Source organism: Odontesthes bonariensis, chromosome 16 (genome assembly GCF_027942865.1).
Source record: "Odontesthes bonariensis isolate fOdoBon6 chromosome 16, fOdoBon6.hap1, whole genome shotgun sequence".
NCBI lineage: Eukaryota > Metazoa > Chordata > Actinopteri > Atheriniformes > Atherinopsidae > Odontesthes > Odontesthes bonariensis.
In genome coordinates this window covers 31,017,232-31,036,966 of record NC_134521.1, presented here as the reverse complement: position 1 = coordinate 31,036,966, position 19,735 = coordinate 31,017,232, and the positions used below count along the sequence as shown (strand labels likewise).

General features: G+C 43.0%; 1 long non-coding RNA gene across 1 annotated transcript; it reads right to left on the bottom strand.

The window, feature by feature from the left end:
- Positions 1 to 765: 765 nt before the first annotated feature.
- Positions 766 to 3,155, bottom strand: LOC142401959 (uncharacterized). Its single transcript, XR_012773241.1, has 3 exons — positions 3,052 to 3,155; positions 2,104 to 2,166; positions 766 to 1,972 (listed from the first exon to the last, which is right to left on the bottom strand). It is a non-coding gene; the product is annotated as an uncharacterized LOC142401959 (long non-coding RNA).
- Positions 3,156 to 19,735: the final 16,580 nt, after the last annotated feature.

Sequence of the window (19,735 nt, the reverse complement as noted above, 5' to 3'; positions counted from 1 at the left end):
CATAGTTTTAAGCAATGCAGTATAATGACCAAAACGTGAGCAAGTATGCAGACATTCAACTTTATTTGCACATATGCACTAGGCCATGGCTGCCACTCTCATGACTAACATTATCCATTAACCTCACCTGTGAATTTCCAGCCTCTGTCTCTGCTTGTCTTCCTCCCTCTCCAACTGTGGGTTCTCCTCCACTACCACCCCCATCCTCTCCCTCAGCCTCTGCTCCTCTATCTCTTCCTGCCTCTTTTCCTCTACCTCCTCTGTCCTCACCTCCAGCCTCTCTGCTGTCCGTCACCTTAGTAAAATATGTTGATGCATGGCATACAAACAGATTAGGGATAGAATTTCATGCTAAGTTAAGTTAGGTTACCCTAGGCAACTTATTCTTTGGTGTGACAAATAACAGTAGTAGCATTAATTGATTGTATTTAAATGCAAGAATATTTCTAAAGGGAAAACAACAACAACAAAACTCTGGCAAGCAGAAAGGCCAAATGGCTAGTGAAAACCACTAGCCACAGTGACCGGTGGGCAAAAAAGTTAACGTCAAGTCTGGCTTCAGATACTGAGATGCTGAACACGATTTAATAAACTACTATGGCTCTTAAAAAAAAAAAAAAAAAAAAAAAAAAGTAAATGGTAACTTAGTGGCCACAACGTTCTGAAACTTTAACTTGAGGAATGAGTTGCACAATGCTGTGGCCAATTTACATCGTTGTTTGTTGCTCTTTACTGACCTCCATCGAGACCTCATCCTCTCCTCTTTCTCTCCTATCCTCCTCCTCTGCTGTGCCCTCTTGATCCTTACTTGGTTCTACTTTCTTAAAAAATATTCGTATATCCATCCTTGCCAACGAAGAGACAGACAGTTTATACTTCCATGCCAAAACTAATGCTAGTACAACATCGTGTTGTCCCGCTAAGTTTGTTCACCATGGTAACGTACGTGCCTAATTTATTGTTGAAATGGACAAGCTACAATATTGTCTTTCCTCACTTCACGTAGCTCAATATACCCCAGGTAAAGTTAAGCAAATGAAATCCGCTGACATCAAATTGCAAACTCACCGTGTGTATCTTCAAAGGACGCGCTGCTGCGGTGCTTGCTAGAAGAACTATCCAACAACATGGTCCAACTGATGCACGCGTACCACGTGACGTGAGACGCTGGACGCAGAGCCAATGAGGAATATGAATAGGCCTAACGATATTAATAATTGCATTAAACGATAAATTAGTAAACAGGAACTTGTGTTCAGATTAACTTGCCTTCTTGGTGGCTCGTATTCAGTGCTTTACTGCATTAGTTTAAAAAAAATAAAATAAAAAAATAATATATATAAATAAATTTAAAAATTGCAAAATAATTATAGGATGGCTAAAACCTATTTTAGGGTGGCTCTGTCAACGTCCCTGGACAACAAGTTGGAATAATGGTTGTTGATGCCAAACTTTGTCTCCTCAATGTGTTCCCCAAGCTGAAAAACATACTCCGTTCTCCTCCCGGATGATGTACGTGACTGTCGTCGTCTTTACAGCTTTGCTGAAGCTTGGCGAATCACCCACTCTGCAGCTCTCAGCACCTTCACTGTGCCACATGATGGAATCACTAGTACACCATTGTTTTTCAGGGCTAGAAAGTGGTAGCTATCATGAAATGATGAAGGTACAGCATCTCTGACCAAGCTTGCATGGCACACACCACAGGACAGCTTTTGCAGAATCTGGAGGACTACAAACCCTGCGATGTAGTACAAAGCATTGTCCACAACATCCACCAGTATAAATATTGAGAAGTAGCTATTTAACATATTTAGAACGGTAATTTTGATATGATGTTTAAAAAAGAAATACTCAAATCATTAGGCTGAGTTAGTGAGTTTGAGGTTGAAGCTTCTGGGTCATCCTGAGTGGTCACAGACAGGCTCTCTTCAGCTTTTCTGGAAGAACATGTAGTCCTGCCCTTTTCTGGCTAAAAGGAAGAAGCATTATATTAAAATATATAAAAATACACACACACACAGGGATAAGTATTTCACCCTGCCCTGTTATTGATAATATTTCAATTTATGAATGCTAATAGCCTTATGATGATACACCTACTCTTATTAGGTGAACCTGTAAGCCCAAGATGGAGGGAATAACACCAACTCTCGGTCGGACAATCTGAGGGGTGGGTATGAGACATGAGGTAAATACTTTTGTTAGGATGAAAGAATTACATGTGAATAATACAGGCATAATAAACGTCATTAATAAACCTGAGTAAAATGTGATGGTCAATGTTATAACAGTAATATTTGCATTATTTCAAAAGTAGCATTCTTGTGTTAGTTGTAATCTAAGCCTGTGTTATGGAATATATGATTTATGAAGTTTCCGTTGGCCTAATAGCCGTGTGAACAGAGGTGTTCTGCCGAGAAGTGCATTCCCATTCACGGAGCGCGCGTAAACCGTTTCAGGTGTGGATTATTACATTTATCCAAAAAAAATAATATTGAGCTGACAATGGTGTTTCATTCGTGCATCTTTTTTTCACATCTCTTCATGTAAATTAATAATACGTGTACAAATATGATAATCTGACAATTGTAGAGTTTAGAGTATTCCTATTCCTAACTATTTTTATGTTATTGGACATATATTCAAAAGTAAGGGCCGTGACTAATACTTTTGTAGTCAACACGAAAGACGGTTGGATACATTTTCTATTAACAATCTCAACTCATTATAGCCCAGATGAAATGATATAAAAATGAACCTGAAACTATGAAATTTGGTTATTTTAATTGTATATACAAATTTGGACTGATTGAGATTTGCATCCGTTAATTCAATTAGGTAAACAAATTATGATGTAGTTTTATCATATCATTCCATCACAGACTCTCCTTAAAGTACGACCAGCAGGGGGGGCACTTCTCGGCATAACACCGGCTATAAACATATCCTAGTTTAACGTTTGCTGGCTACGATTTCGCCGGCAGACACAAATACAGTACAATAATATTCTATTGACAAAATGCAACCAATAATAATGTTGAATCCTACCTGTGAAAGGTAATCCCCCGACTCCTGTTCGCAAAGTCTGTCTCAGCCTCATTAATGGCTGCTCCCTCAGCGATGGCCGCGGCCAGAAAGTCATGGCCGGTCGTAGCCGCAACGCGCAAGCCCTTGCTGCACTAACCTCTGAATCTGTGACGGCAGAGTATGCAGCCAAGCTCTCTGTGACCCGTTCAACCCGGTCACCGGCATCAGAATCGGATATATTGTTTGACTCCACCTGGGCAGCTAAACTGTACAGCAAATATGCACACCGCCCCCTACCGTAGCCTACATGATGGGTAGCACGGTCAGCAGGCGTGACGTCACTCTCCTGCGCCGCTCAGATTGCTTTTTCATTATCGAATTGTGGGCAGTATTTTGCATGCAGACCACTAAAACGAAAAAGCAATGTCCGCTTAGTTTTCTTTTTGATTATGGCATAGAATGTGCAGTCTTGAAGAAGAAAATTGAAATGCAATAGGATGATTGATTAGTAATTTTATTTATGAGTCAAATAATGCAGCCACATTCTTAAAATGCAAAAGCATTTCTGATAATGCATTTGAATTTTCAACTTTTACATTTCAAATTGAATTTTGGTATCTATTTGCTGAGGCATATTTTGAAAATTAAATTTCAAATGTCTTTGTCCTTTTCATTTGAATTAAGTGAAAGAATGAGCAGTCTTGAAGAAGAAAATTGAAATGCAAATAGGATGTTTGATTAGTAATTTTATTTATGAGTCAAATAATGCAGCCACATTCTTAAAATGAAAAAGCATTTCTGATAATGCATTTGAATTTGAATTTTGATTACGATTTGCTTCCATAGGTGGCAGCTTACTCAGAGCGTCCTCAATTGTTCTCTGGCTGCTAGTAGCAACAGCAGCCGGCTTTCCCACCTCCTCCGTCAGGTGGAACCGTGCTGTGTGACTCTCATGTTCGTTGTGTTGCCAAAGTATTTTAGCGCGACAAATCTTGCACACAGCGTAGCTTTTGTCCAATTCTTTTCCTCCATCAACGTTGTAGAATCCAAAATTATTCCACACATCTGCTTTTAAATGTTTAGGAGTAGGTCGGATCTCACGACGAGGTGGGTTGGTTAGCTCAGCCATGCTTGTTGTTTTTGTTTTCTGGGGGCGTATGCGGTGGATGTGTGCTCTCGGTCCGTTCCCTGTAGTATATCGAAGACCGCACTTGCTGTATTAGTTCCGCTTTACTTGGCATATTTGAATAATCTTAATTTGGATGTTTGTGAATCGTTCTCGATTCTTCCACGGCCGAATCTAGATTAATCTAAAACTCGGAAATTTCCCCCACCTCTAGTGATCAATGAGTGAATGCAGCTGAGGGAAGAAACACAGGTGACGTGAGTGAAGCTGATAGCAGGGCAAGAGAGACTGGGGAAAAAAGTGGCATAACATGGCATAAACTAAAGACTAAACAGGATCATAAAACATAACAAAAATGCAAATCGTGACACCTTTCTGGTGTGATTTCTGAAATGAAAAAATGAATGCTGTTGCCTCCTCTGCTCTCAATAAAAAAGCACTTAATGAAATGCTGGCATTTTTTCCCACTGTGCATTATTAAAATCACAATGACCTGGTCAGGAAATTTCTTATTGATTTGGCTAAATAACTTTGCGGATTTAGACTTGAAGATACCTCTTTATATGTACACTTGATCCACTTAACCTGACTGATAATTACCTCAAATAGCAGCAGTACATTTAAGAACCAGACAGAGAAACAATAAAGGGCTGAAAGAGATAGAAACATAAAAAGAAAAGACTGTCAGCCGTGCTGTTCCGTCACAAAGACCAATTTAAAAAACATTGATAATTTTAAATTAATTGCTTGGCAGTTATTTGTATTTTCATTTTTAAACTCACATTTATCCCTCCAGTGATTGAGGACTAAATCAGCATAATTACAGTGAGTATAAAGCCGCTAATGAGGCTGACTAATTTAAAATCCAATTGCGATGTAAGAGTTAAATTAGTTGGCATAAACATGATGGCCCACGCAGTCCTGTCTGTCTACAGATGAAAATTATACATTTGTCTGTCTTGTCTTTGCAGCAGTCTACTATGGGTACTTTTTCTGCAGTTACAGCTCTCTCTGAAAATTTTTTTGCTGCTTCACCAAAGGTACCAAGTTTGTATTTTAGATGGTGTATTTTACATATTGTCATAAATTGGAACGTTTGATGATACAAGACCTGTCCATAAAGAACTTGTATGTATATGTATCATATATATATATAGCGGCATGCTTGCCATCGTTTTACATAACCCTTCCTTTTTTTCCCCAAATCTGGGAACACAACTGGTTACATTCCAGAGTATCACTGAAGAAAATGTTTGGGCCACTTTTCTACTTTGCTGTTAGTTACAGTTGTTTAGGGATGGGCATAAAAAAATTTATCACGATTAAGCTTAATGGTTAACTTAACTTAACTTAATTATGAATTGGATTATTTTGAAATGAATTATGATTACAATGAATTGAACTCCAATTGGCTTGAATTGCACTATATTGTTTAAGTGCCTTGAGATAACATTTGTTGTAATTTGGCGCTATATAAATAAACTGAATTAAATTGAATTTATTATATCCATAAACACATGTTCACAGGCTGGAACAATGCTGCCTGAAAAAAACAACAACCAATGTAAAATATTACCATCTTACAATGTCTGTGGCTTTATTGTGCTTTCCAAGGGACTCGTGACTCTGAAGCTCATGTGACATATTGTAGCACGACAGTACTTGGACAATATTCATTGTCTTAACATATAGTTTCACTCCATCACAAAGCAAATCTTTCTCCTTTGTCTTTTCTGCAGTAAGCCAAAGCTAAAGAAAAGAAATGACAACAGCGTTAACACAACCAAGAGCAGTCCACAGCTCAGATTGTTCCACTTATTCATGAGACTGCTCCCAAGTGGCACCAAAACACTTTAACTATATGTACGTGCATTTGCAAGGCACCAGGAGAAAGCGTACAGTGAACTACGACAAACCGCTTATAAACTGGTTGATATGGTTAATTAACTTTTTTCTTTGCAAACCCTGACTTCCTTAGCTGTCAGCAATCTGTTTGTACAAACTTCCAGAATAGTGTTACAACTTTTATACTTTTCAGTTTTTCTTTGCCTCTCATATTTTTTTTGAGTGTGTTGCTGGTATCAAATTGAAAATTTGTTTACATTTTCTAAATAAAATTATATTGTTCAGTGAAGTTATTGACATTGTCTGTTAAATATAGGTTCAAACACAGTAAGAGAATTTTAATTTCCTGTTGTGTCTTTAGAAAACGTCCCATCTTTGATGGGACTTTGTTTTTTTATTTTTTTAATGGGAAATTTCCAGACCAAATTGTAGATATTTTCTGTGAAAACCTCTGACAAACCAACAGCACACTGGGTTGACAGCAACGAAAAACTAAAATATTGGGGTATTTTAACTAGGGTTGCAAAATTCCCGGAATTTTCAAAGACAGAAACTTTCCATGGGAGTTTAAGTGAATTAACGGGAATTACTAGGAATTTATGGGAATAAACTGGGAATTTTCAAAATTGAAGGTTGGCTCTTCTAGGGAACTTAAATATAGTTGAGGAAAGTATATTTGAGCATAATCATGACTTGAATCTGAGGCCCTTGCACCTGTAGCCTCCATCATCCTCCAAATCCCACTATCATCAGCCGCCTCCGAGCGCAACTGGTCACTGTTTGGGAACACCCACACAAAGCTGGTTAGCATTCGCGCAAACCTAAGGCTCTTTGAGCCTGACACAGAGCCATCCTCAACAAGGCTGGAAAGTGACACTGAAGAGGAAGACTCACAGTTGGATGTTGAGGAAGGGGTCATGTTGATGAGGCCCAGGAAGATTCTAGTGACTGAGCAAAAATGCAGAGGATTGCTTGAAGGAAGATTTGCATGTTTAATGGGACGTTTTGGAGGAAGAGTGGCATTATTCATTTAACATTTTGAATGGGACGTCGTGGAGATTTTTGGATAGGGGGGGTTAGGGGATGGGTAATATTGAACCCACTACTCCTGTTTTTGTTCATCCATGAAACAAGTAATTAGAACGTGTACTCCTCTACTTACAAATAAATCTGTTGAAATATCTGTTGAAAACATTTTGTATGGATGTTTTCTTATGACTTCTGTTTATATTTATGCTTGGATATAATATATTCCCAGTTAGTTCTCCTAAATTCCCATTAGTTCCCATAATTCCCATTATGGAATATATCCAAAAGTCCCAAGCTTAACTTCCCATGGAAATTTACCGGAAATGTTCCGCCCCTTTGCAACCCTAATTTTAACTAAATATACTAAAATATTCTCAGAAGTTGGAACATTGAATATTTTACTTTAAATGAGCCAAAACACGTGGTCTCTAATGTGTGCCTTAATTGCTTCATGTCTGCTGGATTACTAAAGTGGTTGCAAACTTTTAACTTTAGCAACAACAATAATATCTTTTAATGTATTTACAGATTTTTCTATGAACCGAATATGGTCTAAAAACATTAGCTGTTTCAACAATAAAGAAGTAAACACTACATTTTACTGTAATTATTTCAAGTGCACATATATTAGAAGGACAATCAAATTTTACAAGAAAGGTGTTAAATTGTTATGTTTTCGTGACTTTGCAGCTCATATGCTTTCTGAATATTATGTCCTTAAATAATAAAGCTATGGTCTTAATATTGGGTCCTTTTGGTCACATAAAACAAACCTATAATAAATCCAGACTAAAATGAAGCACTTAGTCATTGTTGTATTGTCAACAAGAGCTTGCTCTAAAGTGTACGGTTTTTAATCTATAATGATAGACTGATAAATGGTTCTCCTAAAAGTCAGTGTACGTAGGACAAACTGCTCAGTTCTGAAGGACATTTTGAACCTTCAGCTACTTAACTAAAGGAGAGTGAAGGGGCAATCTGTGTGCTGAAGTGGATAGGCAATGTTGGCAATGGAACCAATTGTCCTCCCCTTCACTGGCAGTGTAATAATTCAGTGGATTGCACTGTATGGGATCAAGTGTTTGCCCCTGAGCCTAAGAGTAGCAGTGGAAATGATGAGATGATGCTAGCATTTTGGCTCATTTATTCTGTTTGAGACACTTTGTCCTCTAATACTGTGTCACAGTCTTGGCCAGTCATGTCTGCAAATCTGTTCCCCCCAAATTCCTGCTGAGCTAATCAGGACAAGCTGTAAGACTACTGTCAGTATCTGGAGTGATCTTGATGGTTGAAATGGGAGATTTCTCCTCAGGATTAGTGATAATAATAATAAGATTTGTTACAAACTCATCAACCTTAGATAAAAATAAAAGAGCAAATAAATAAATGTGACGGTAGATAAATGGCTTGCAGAAATCCCTAGACACAGGGCCATCCAAAGAACTCTTCCAAGTACATACAACTGTGATATTACTTGTTCAAAAGTCAAAGTTTCCATGGTCTACTGTGCTCTCTGTTGCCAGGCTTTCCATCATATTAATTAGGCCTATCTATAGTTTGATTTCCATCTTTTGAGGTAAATGTCCCTTTTTAAACAGGTCATTTCTTTCTGGCTTCTTCTGCAGTTGAATTAGTGCAAACCAATGTCTCAAGGTATGAACCTTTAATCACATAGATAGATAGATAGATAAACAGACAAATTTACTTTTTAAATTTTCAGAGCATTTAGATTGAAACCAAGATAATGAACACAGATGATTCTTTAGATCCTCGTGATTGCAAACAGTTAGTTTTACAATATTTTCATTTCCTTTTAAGTTTATTGTTGTTTTTTATGGTTAAACTGGTGAACTAATAAATCAACTAATAAGTATGATTATCTTTTAACAGACTTCAGACTTCTGTACTATTAAAACATTACTAATACTTTCGTGGAGCACTGCTTTCTTTTTTTTTTTCCCTTGTCCTGTCCAGCATTATGGCAGCAGAATTGTAATCTGAATACCGTTTATGCTAAACACATTTGTTATGCCAAGGGAAACTTTATGAATGTAAAGCTCCCCTTGACGCACATCAACTCCTCATTTTTATTTATTTATTTTTCTTACAATATTTAACATGATATGATAATAGTGCCGAACCGGACCGGGGGACAGAGAGAGAGGGAAAGCGAAGAAGAGAAAAAAAGAACAGAAACATGAAGAGACAAACATAAAAAACAATGAAAAATCCGACAACCAGCTGCTACAGCTGTAAAAACAAAACTGAAGACGATTCACGGCTTTTGTGGGGAATCCAACCTTAGAAGCACCAGGAGCACCTGTAAGCAGACAAGCAGAGAACAAACACACAAACAAAAAAAACACAAGCAGCAGCAATCTCATATAATACACAGGTATTAAACCACAGGACAGCACAACAAATGCTTAGTGAGCATAGTGAGCATGCTACTGGGCTAATGAATGTGTGTGTGTGAGTGTGAGTGTGTGTGTATGAACATGCAATACACATAGATGGTCCCACATAATAACCATGCTTAAATATCAGTGTATAGTGTCACAATCCCCCCCCCCCCACCAGCAATCAGAAGCAGGCCAAGAGGGCCCCCAGACCCAGGCCACCAACAGCCCCCAAGGAGCACAGAACCCGGGAAGCCCACCATAGGGACAACCACGCATCCCCCCAGAAGACAGCAGAGGAAGCTCCCGGACAGAGCCCCCACAAGCATCGGGCAGAGCCCCCCCGGCGACCAGAGGCGGCAGCCTACCAGTCCCGCCAGGCCCCCGCCACCCAGACATGGGCCGCGCGCCGGAACCGGCCCCCGCGAGCCCGAGCGCCACCAAAACCCCCTGGCAGGGGCCCCGCTCAACACCCGAGAGGGCCAAGCGCCCCAGACAGCCAACCACAGTGGGCCAGCACCTGCCCCAGTGCCCCTGGGCAGAGAAAAAAAAAAAATAATAATAATAATAATAATAAAATAAATAAATACATACATACATAAAGGAAGAAAAAAAAACACATCCACAAACACTCGCACAGCACATGCATCCATCCCCCACCTCCGCTGGAGTATGGCGTAGCGGGCACATCCGGGCGCCAGCAGCCCCCAGCCACCACAGACCCCGAACCAGCAGGACAACTCCTCCTCCTGGCCCCCCCGCCCAGGCAGCAACCAGGCGACAGGGGTGCGGGAAGACCCCTCCCCTCTCCCCTCTGGCTCTTTGATATTTTCTAATAGTGAGCATTTAAAATTGAGGGGCAAGCAACCTTGTGGAACTGGGAGCGTGTGTGGAACTGGGAGCACTGCTTTCTTACCAGTGAGTGGCAGTGACAGTCTAGTTGATAGTCCCTCAGTGAGGCCAAGTTCACATTTACTTCCACACTGCTAAAATAACGTGGCCTTATGCGGCTCAGACACATTACAAATGACGCCTGAGTGACTGATCTCAATTTGTCCAGAATGTGTTTGCATCATAGGCTATAAAGTCTATATGCAGATTAAAAGAATAGAACGTTTAATAATTTTTTGTATATTTGTTTATTCTTTGCATTTTAGTCTCTTCTTTTCACAAGTTATTTAAGTCTTATTTACATATCTCTCATCAACAGGTACAACAACGACAAGCCTTGGTTCACAGCGAAGCTCAGACAGCTAAGGTTGGTGAAGGAGGAAGCGTTCAGGAGTGGGGACAGAGGCAGATTTAAAGAGGCCAAGTACAGGTTTAGCAAGGGGGTGAGAGAAGCTAAACGTCTGTACTCTAAGAAAATTCAAAAACAGTTCTCAGCCAACGACTCTGCTTCTGTCTGGAGAGGACTCAGGCATCTTACTAACTACAAGCCGAAAACCCCCCACTCCCTGGACAATCTTGACCTTGCCAACAGCCTGAACGAGTTTTACTGTCGTTTCGAGAGACAATGGGACAGCCCTGACACCATCCCCCGTGACACCATACCCCAACCCCAGCCCACCAGGCCCCCCTCCATCCTGGAGAGAGACGTCAACAGGTTCTTCAAGACTCTGTCTCTCCCTCCACCCTGAAGTACTGCGCTGATCAGCTGTCCCTGGTGTTCAAAGGCATCTTCAACACCTCACTGGAGACATGCCACGTACCAGCCTGCCTCAAGACCTCCACCATCATCCCAGGCCCCAAAAAGCCAAGGATCACAGGACTCAATAGCCCCTTTCACACTGAGACCCGCTACCTTAGCGGGTCCAAATTGCACCTTCGACCCGCGTCGAGCAATGTGAACGCTTGCCGTGTTAGGTGACCCGTGTCGCCTGAAGCCGAGTTCCGGGGGCGTTGCCTGGCGGCAGAGCGTCACACGAAACCCATAAAATGCTGGGCGTGTACAATGACGTAGGCACAAGCCATGCGTCGGAGGTAGGGTTAAATACACCTTGAGGACTCGTTTTTGCAATTGTATATGCAGTTCATGGAGATGTTATTTTACGGGATGTGGATGGTTACAACGTGGGATGCCGCCGAAGAACATATGCGGAGAATACAAGAGCACTATAGTCCCCGAAATGTGGCGGTAAATAACGTCCTCTGCTCGGAGGCTGAGGAGCTCGCCGACCTCCTTGTCTCCCCAGTTGGCCATCATCAAAAATGTCTCGAACTTGATGTAGGCTAAAACAGAGTGAAACTTGAAGTGAAACTTGTCCTCACCTGTCACTGTTGTCAGCTGTCCATTCTGTCTTTTAAACTCCTCACGTCACGCAACGCCCACATCCGACCCGCGTTAATTGCTTTCACACCAAACTCGGCTCGGCAAAAAGACTAGGGTCCGACTCGGATCGAAAGGCGAGTCGAGTTGACACGGCAGCCCGGGTCGTCAGTGTGAACGCAACAGCGGACACGCTAAATTCGCGGATTAAACGCGGGTTATTCCTCAGTGTGAAAGGGGCTAATGACTACAGACCCGTCGCCCTGACCTCTGTGGTGATGAAGTCATTTGAGCGCCTTGTGCTTTCACACCTGAAAGCCATCACAGACCCTCTCCTGGACCCCCTGCAGTTCGCCTACAGAGCCAACAGGTCTGTAGACAACGCAGTCAACATGGCCCTCCACTTCATCCTCCAGCATCTGGACTCCTCAGGAACCTACGCCAGGATCCTGTTTGTGGATTTCAGCTCTGCCTTCAACACAATCATCCCGGCTCTGCTACAGGACAAGCTCTCCCAGCTGAACGTGCCTGACTCCACCTGCAGGTGGATCACAGACTTCCTGTCTGACAGGAGGCAGCACATGAGGCTGGGAAAACAGGTCTCAGACTCCCGGACCATCAGCACCGGTTCCCCTCAAGGCTGTGTTCTTTCCCCTCTGCTCTTCTCCCTGTACACCAACAGCTGCTCCTCCAGTCACCAGTCTGTCAAACTCCTGAAGTTCGTGGACGACACCACCCTCATTGGACTCATCTCTGGTGGGCATGAGTCCGCCTACAGGCGGGAGATTGACCATCTGGTGACCTGGTGTGGACTGAACAATCTGGAGCTCAACGCTGTTAAGACAGTGGAGATGGTTGTGGATTACAGGAAGAGCTCAGCCCCACTCACCCCCATCACCCTGACAGACTCCCCAGTCGACACTGTGGAGTCCTTCCGCTTCCTGGGCAGCATCATTTCCCAGGACCTCAAGTGGGAGCTGAACATCAGCTCCCTGACCAAGAAAGCCCAACAGAGGATGTACTTCCTGCGGCAGCTGAAGAATTTCAACCTGCCAAAGACGATGGTGGTGCACTTCTACACCTCCATCATCGAGTCCATCCTCACCTCATCCATCACCATCTGGTACGCTGCTGCCACCCCCAAGGACAAGGGCAGGCTGCAGCGTGTCATCCACTCTGCGGAGAAGGTAATCGGCTGCAATCTGCCATCTCTCCAGGACCTGTACGTCTCCAGGACGCTGAGGCGTGCAGGCAAGATTGTGGCCGACCCCTCCCACCCCGGACACAAACTTTTCGAAGCACTCCCCTCTGGCAGGAGGCTGCGGTCCATCAGGACCAAAACTTCCCGCCACAAGAACAGCTTCATCCCCTCTGCAGTTGGCCTCACCAACAAGGCCCGCTGTACCCCCCCACTGACATGGACCCCTTATCCCCACTGACACTTTATATATTAACGTATATATATATATTATATATTAACGTTATATTAACTTTCTGTCTCGCTGTCATTACAGAGAGCGTTACATTAACGCACTCTTCTTACAAATACTTTGTACACATTTTTACATTTTTTTTTAACATTTATTACTTTATTCTATTATTATTAGGGACCGAGCAGTGAAACTGCAAGGACCCTATTGTATCTGTAAGGTTTATTAGGGACCGAGCAGTGAAACTGCAAGGACCCTATTGTATCTGTAAGGTTTATTAGGGACCGAGCAGTGAAACTGCAAGGACCCTATTGTATCTGTAAGGTTTATTATTATTATTATTCTTATTCTTTGCAAAAGGTATGCGAAAACTCAGGAAATTTTGCGAGCGCCACGTGCCAGTCGACGACATGAAAGAATCTAAACATTATATCTTTGGGAGTTGCTCATTGGCTCTGTAGCGCCCCCTACGATGCATAAAAATGATCCCCTTAATAGGATTAGTTTCGCTTGGGACGACGAAAGTCGGTACACTCATTCATCATGCCCAGACGCACAAAAAAGTCTCATGCCGTCATGGTCCCATGTACACAGGAAGGCGGCCATTTTGGATGGAATGTGCGTTTTCGTGCCATTTTTGACCGATTCCAAGCCTTGCTTATGATCGAACTTGTCCTACAGATTTAATGCTACAGACTTCAAACTTGGCCAGGTTACTCTTCAGACATGGGGGGGAAAATTCATGGAGAAACTTTTTCAAAACTTAAAGGGCGTGGCCGTGGCGACTTCTCAAAGTTCGATGATTCGCCATCACTCGCCACAAAAAATGAATTTGCTTATAACTTCCACATACATTATCCAATCTGTCCCAAACTTCATACGGTGAATGCTGGACCCAGCCTGAACGCGCACATATAACATAGTGACATCAACCTACAGCGCCACCTGCTGGTGGTCGGAAACGTCTTTTTTTTCCCACACCTCGCATTTGATCGAACTTGTCCTACAGATTTAATGCTACACACTTCAAACTTGGCCAGGTTACTCTTAAGACATGGGGGGAAAAATTCATGGAGAAACTTTTTCAAACCTCAAAGGGCGTGGCCGTGGCCACGCCTCAAATTTATGACTCGCCATGAAAAATTAAGTCGCTTATAACTTCCACATACATTATCCAATCTGTCCCAAACTTCATACGGTGATTGCTGGACCCAGCCTGAATGCGCACATATAAAACAGTAATAAACACCTACAGCGCCACCTGCTGGGGGTTGGAAACGTCTTTTTTTTCCACACCTCAAACTCCTCCTACAGATTTAATGCTACAGGCTTCAAACTTGGCCAGGTTACTGTTAAGACATGGGGGGAAAAATTCATGGAGAAACTTTTCCAAACTCAGAATGGTGTGGGCGTGGCCAGGCGGTGAAAATCGTGTGATGGCGTTTGTGATTTGAAAGCCTTATCATGATCGCAAGGTCATGAAACTTGGCACACACGTCCACCCTGATGACCTCGTACGTATGTAAAGGGTATCGTGTGTGGGCGGAGCAAAATGGCTCAGTGGCGCCCCCTAGAAATTTTCAAAAACCCCTCCGTATTTGGGTTTTTATGCGCTTGTAAGTATGCAGAGGGTATCGTGCGTGTGGGCACAGCTGCAGCTCAAGCGTCCAGCGCATGCCCCAACATGCGTACATCCCAACGTACGCACACCTCGGTCCCGCTCACAGCTGCTTGCAGCTTTCTAGTTATTATTATTCTTTCTTTCTTATTCTTTGCAAAATGTATGCGAAAACTCAGGAAATTTTGCGAGCGCCACATGCCGGTCGACGACATGAAAGAATCTAAACTTTATATTTTTGGGAGTCGCTCATTGGCTCTGTAGCGCCCCCTACGATGCTTAAAAATTGTCCCCGCAATAGGATTAGTTTCGCGTGGGACGACGAAATTCGGTACACTCATTTAGCATGCCAAGACGCACAAAAAAGTCTCATGCCGCCATGGTCCCACGTCCACAGGAAGTCGGCCATTTTGGATGGAAAGTGCGTTTTCGTGCCATTTTTGACCGATTCCACACCTTGTATAAGATCGAACTTGTCCTACAGTTTTAATGCTACAGCCTTCAAACTTGGCCAGGTTACTCTTAAGACATGGAGGTAAAAATTCATTGGCCAACTTTTTCAAAACTTAAAGGGCGTGGCCGTGGCGACGCCTCAAAGTTTGATGACTCGCCATCACTCGCCACGAAAAATGAAGTCGCTTATAACTCCCACATACATTATCCAATCTGTCCCAAACTTCATACGGTTAATGCTGGACCCAGACTGAAAGCTCACATATAAAATAGTGACATCCACCTATAGCGCCACCTGCTGGTGGTTGGAAATGTCTTTTTTTTTCCACACCTCGCATTTGATAGAACTCCTCCTACATATTTAATGCAAAAACCTTCAAAGTTGGCCAGGTTGCTCTTAAGACATGGGGCGAAAAAATCATTGGCCAACTTTTTCAAAACTTAAAGGGCGTGGCCGTGGCGACGCCTCAAATTTATGACTCTTCATAAAAAATTAAGTCGCTTATAACTCCCACATACATTATCCAATCTGTCCCAAACTTCATACGGTGAATGCTGGACCCAGCCTGAATGTGCACATATAAAAAAGTGATATCCACCTACAGCGCCACCTAATGGTGGTTGGGAGCTTCATTTTTTTCCACACCTCTTATTTGATCAAACTCCTACTACATATTTCATGCTAAAATCTTCAAACTTGGCCAGGTTACTCTTAAGACATGAGGGCAAAACTTCATGGAGAAACTTTTCCAAACTCTGAACGGTGTGGGAGTGGCCAGAGGTGAAAATCGTGTGATGGCGTTTGCAATATGAAAGCCTTATCATCATCGCAAAGTCATGAAACTTGGTACTCACGTCCACCCTGACGACCTCGTACGTATGTAAAGGGTATTGTGTGTGGGCGGAGCAAAATGGCTCAGTGGCGCCCCCTAGAAATTTTCAAAAACTACTATGCATTGGGGTTATTATGTGCTCGTACGTACGCAGAGGGTATCGTGCGTCTGGGCAGAGCTGCAGCTCCAGCGTCCAGCGTATGCCCCAACGTACGCACATCCCAACGTACGCCACCTCGGTCCCGCTCACAGCTGCTTGCAGCTTTCTAGTTATTATTATTCTTTCTTTCTTTCTTTCTTTCTTTCTTTCTTTCTTTCATATTCTTTGCAAAAGGTATGCGAAAACTCAGGAAATTTTGCGAGCGCCACGTGCTAGTCGACGACATGAAAGAATCTAAACATTATATTTTTGGGAGTCGCTCATTGACTCTGTAGCGCCCCCTATGATGCTTAAAAATGGTCCCCTCAATAGGATTAGTTTCGCGTGGGACGACGAAATTTGGTACACTCATTCATCATGCCCAGACGCAAAAAAAAGTCTCATGCCGCCATGGTCCCACGTACACAGGAAGGTGGCCATTTTGGATGGAAAGTGCGTTTTCGTGCCATTTTTGACCGATTCCACGCCTTGCTTAAGATCGAACTTGTCCTACAGATTTAATGCTACAGACTTCAAACTTGGCCAGGTTACTCTTAAGACATGGAGGGAAAAATTCATTGGCCAACTTTTTCAAAACTTAAAGGGCGTGGCCGTGGCGACGCCTAAAAGTTTGATGACTCGCCATCACTCGCCACAAAAAAATAAGTCGCTTATAACTTCCACATACATAATCCAATCTTTCCCAAAGTTCAACCGGTGATTGCTGGACCCAGCCTGAACGCGCACATGTAAAATAGTGACATCCACCTATAGCGCCACCTGCTGGTGGTTGGAAATGTCTTTTTTATTTTCCACAACTCGCATTTGATCAAACTCCTCCTACAGATTTCATGCTACAAGCTTCAAACTTGGCCAGGTTGCTCTTAAGACATGGGCCGAAAAAATCATTGGCCAACTTTTTCAAAACTTAAAGGGCGTGGCCGTGGCGACACCTCAAATTTATGACGCGCCATAAAAAATGAAGTCGCTTATAACTCCCACATACATTATCCAATCTGTCCCAAACTTCATACGGTGAATGCTGGACCCAGCCTGAACGCGCACATATAAAATAGTGATATCCACATACAGCGCCACCTGCTGGTGGTTGGAAACGTCTTTTTTTTTCCACACCTCGCATTTAATCGAACTTCTCCTACATATTTAATGCAAAAACCTTCAAACTCGGCCAGGTTGCTCTTAAGACATGGGCCGAAAAAATCATTGGCCAACTTTTTCAAAACTTAAAGGGCGTGGCTGTGGCGACACCTCAAATTTATGACGCGCCATAAAAAATTAAGTCGCTTATAACTCCCACATACATTATCCAATCTGTCCCAAACTTCATACGGTGAATGCTGGACCCAGACTGAACGTGCACATACAAAAAAGTGATATCCACCTACAGCGCCACCTAATGGTGGTCGGAAACATCTCTTTTTTTCCACATCTCGCATTTGATCGAACTCGTCCTACAGATTTAATGCTACAAGCTTCAAACTTGGCCAGATTACTCTTAAGACATGGGGGGAAAGAGTCATGGAGAAACTTTTTCAAACCTCAAAGGGCGTGGCCGTGGCGACGCCTCAAAGTTATGACTCGCCATGAAGAATTAAGTCGCTTATAACTTCCACATACATTATCCAATCTGTCCCAAACTTCATACGTTGAATGCTGGACCCGGCCTGAGCGCGTACATATTATCATGTGACATCCTCCTATAGCGCCACCTGCTGGTGATCGGAAACGTCTTTTTTTTCAACAACTCGCATTTGATCGAACTCCTCCTACAGATTTTATGGTAACAGCTCCAAACTTGGCCAGATTACTCTTTAGCTAGGGGGGAAGAAAAATCTTGAGAAACTTTTCCAAACTCTGAACGGTGTGGGCTTGTTCAGGCGGTGAAAATAGTGTGATGGCGTTTGTGATTTGAAAGCCTTATCATCATCGCAAAGTCATGAAACTTGGTACACACGTCCGCCTTGTCGACCTCGTACGTATGTAAAGAGTATTGTGTGTGGACGGTGCTAAATGGCTCAGTGGCGCCCCCTAGAAATTTTCATAAAACCACTCCGCATTGGGGTTTTTATGTGCTCGTACGTACGCAGAGGGTATCGTGCGTGTGAGCAGAGCTACAGCCCCAGCGTCCAGCGCATGCCCCAACGTACGCACATCCCAACGTACGCACACTCGGTCCCGCTCACAGCTGCTTGCAGCTTTCTAGTTATTATTATTATTCTTCTTATTCTTTGCAAAAGGTATGCGAAAACTCAGGAAATTTTGCAAGCGCCACGTGCCAGTCGACGACATGAAAGAATCTAAACATTATATCTTTGGGAGTTGCTCATTGGCTCTGTAGCGCCCCCTACGATGCTTAAAAATGGTGCCCGCAATGGGGTTAGTTTCGCGTAGGACAATGAAATTCGGTACACTCATTCACCATGCCCAGACGCACAAAAAAGTCTCATGCCGCCATGGTCCCACGTACACAGGAAGGCGGCCATTTTGGATGGAAAGTGCGTTTTCGTGCCATTTTTGACCGATTCCACGCCTTGCATAAGATCGAACTTGTCCTACAGATTTCATGCTACAGACTTCAAACTTGGCCAGGTTACTCTTAAGACATGGGGGGAAAGAGTCATGGAGAAACTCTTTCAAAACTTAAAGGGCGTGGCCGTGACGACGCTTCAAAGTTTGATGACTCGCCATCACTCGCCTCAAAAAATTAAGTCGCTTATAACTCCCACATACATTATCCAATCTGTCCCAAACTTCATACGGTGAATGCTGGACCCAGCCTGAACGCGTACATATTATCATAGTGACATCCACCTATAGCGCCACCTGCTGGTGGTTGGAAACGTCTTTTTTTTCCACACCTCAAACTCCTCCTACAGATTTAATGCTACAAGCTTCAAACTTGGCCAGGTTACTCTTAAGACATGGGGGCGAAAATTCATGGAGAAACTTTTTCAAACCTCAAAGGGCGTGGCCGTGGCGACGCCTCAAATTTATGACTCGCCATTAAAAATTAAGTCGCTTATAACTTCCACATACATTATCCAATCTGTCCCAAACTTCATACGGTTATTGCTGGACCCAGCCTGAACGCGTACATATTATCATAGTGATAAACACCTATAGCGCCACCTGCTGGTGGTTGGAAACGTCTTTTTTTTCCACACCTCAAACTCCTCCTACAGATTTAATGCTACAAGCTTCAAACTTGGCCAGGTTACTCTTAAGACATGGGGGCAAAAATTCATGGAGAAACTTTTCCAAACTCTGAACGGTGTGGGCGTGGCCAGGTGGTGAAAATCGTGTGATGGCGTTTATGATTTGAAAGCCTTATCATCATCGCAAAGTCATGAAACTTGGCACACACGTCCACCCTGAAGACCTTGTATATATGTAAAGGGTATCGTGTGTGGGTGGAGCAAAATGGCTCAGTGGCGCCCCCTAGAAATTTTCAAAAACGCCTTCGCATTGGGGTTATTATGTGCTCGTACGTACGCAGAGGCTATCGTGCGTGTGGGCAGAGCTGCGCGACTACGGCGTCCAGCG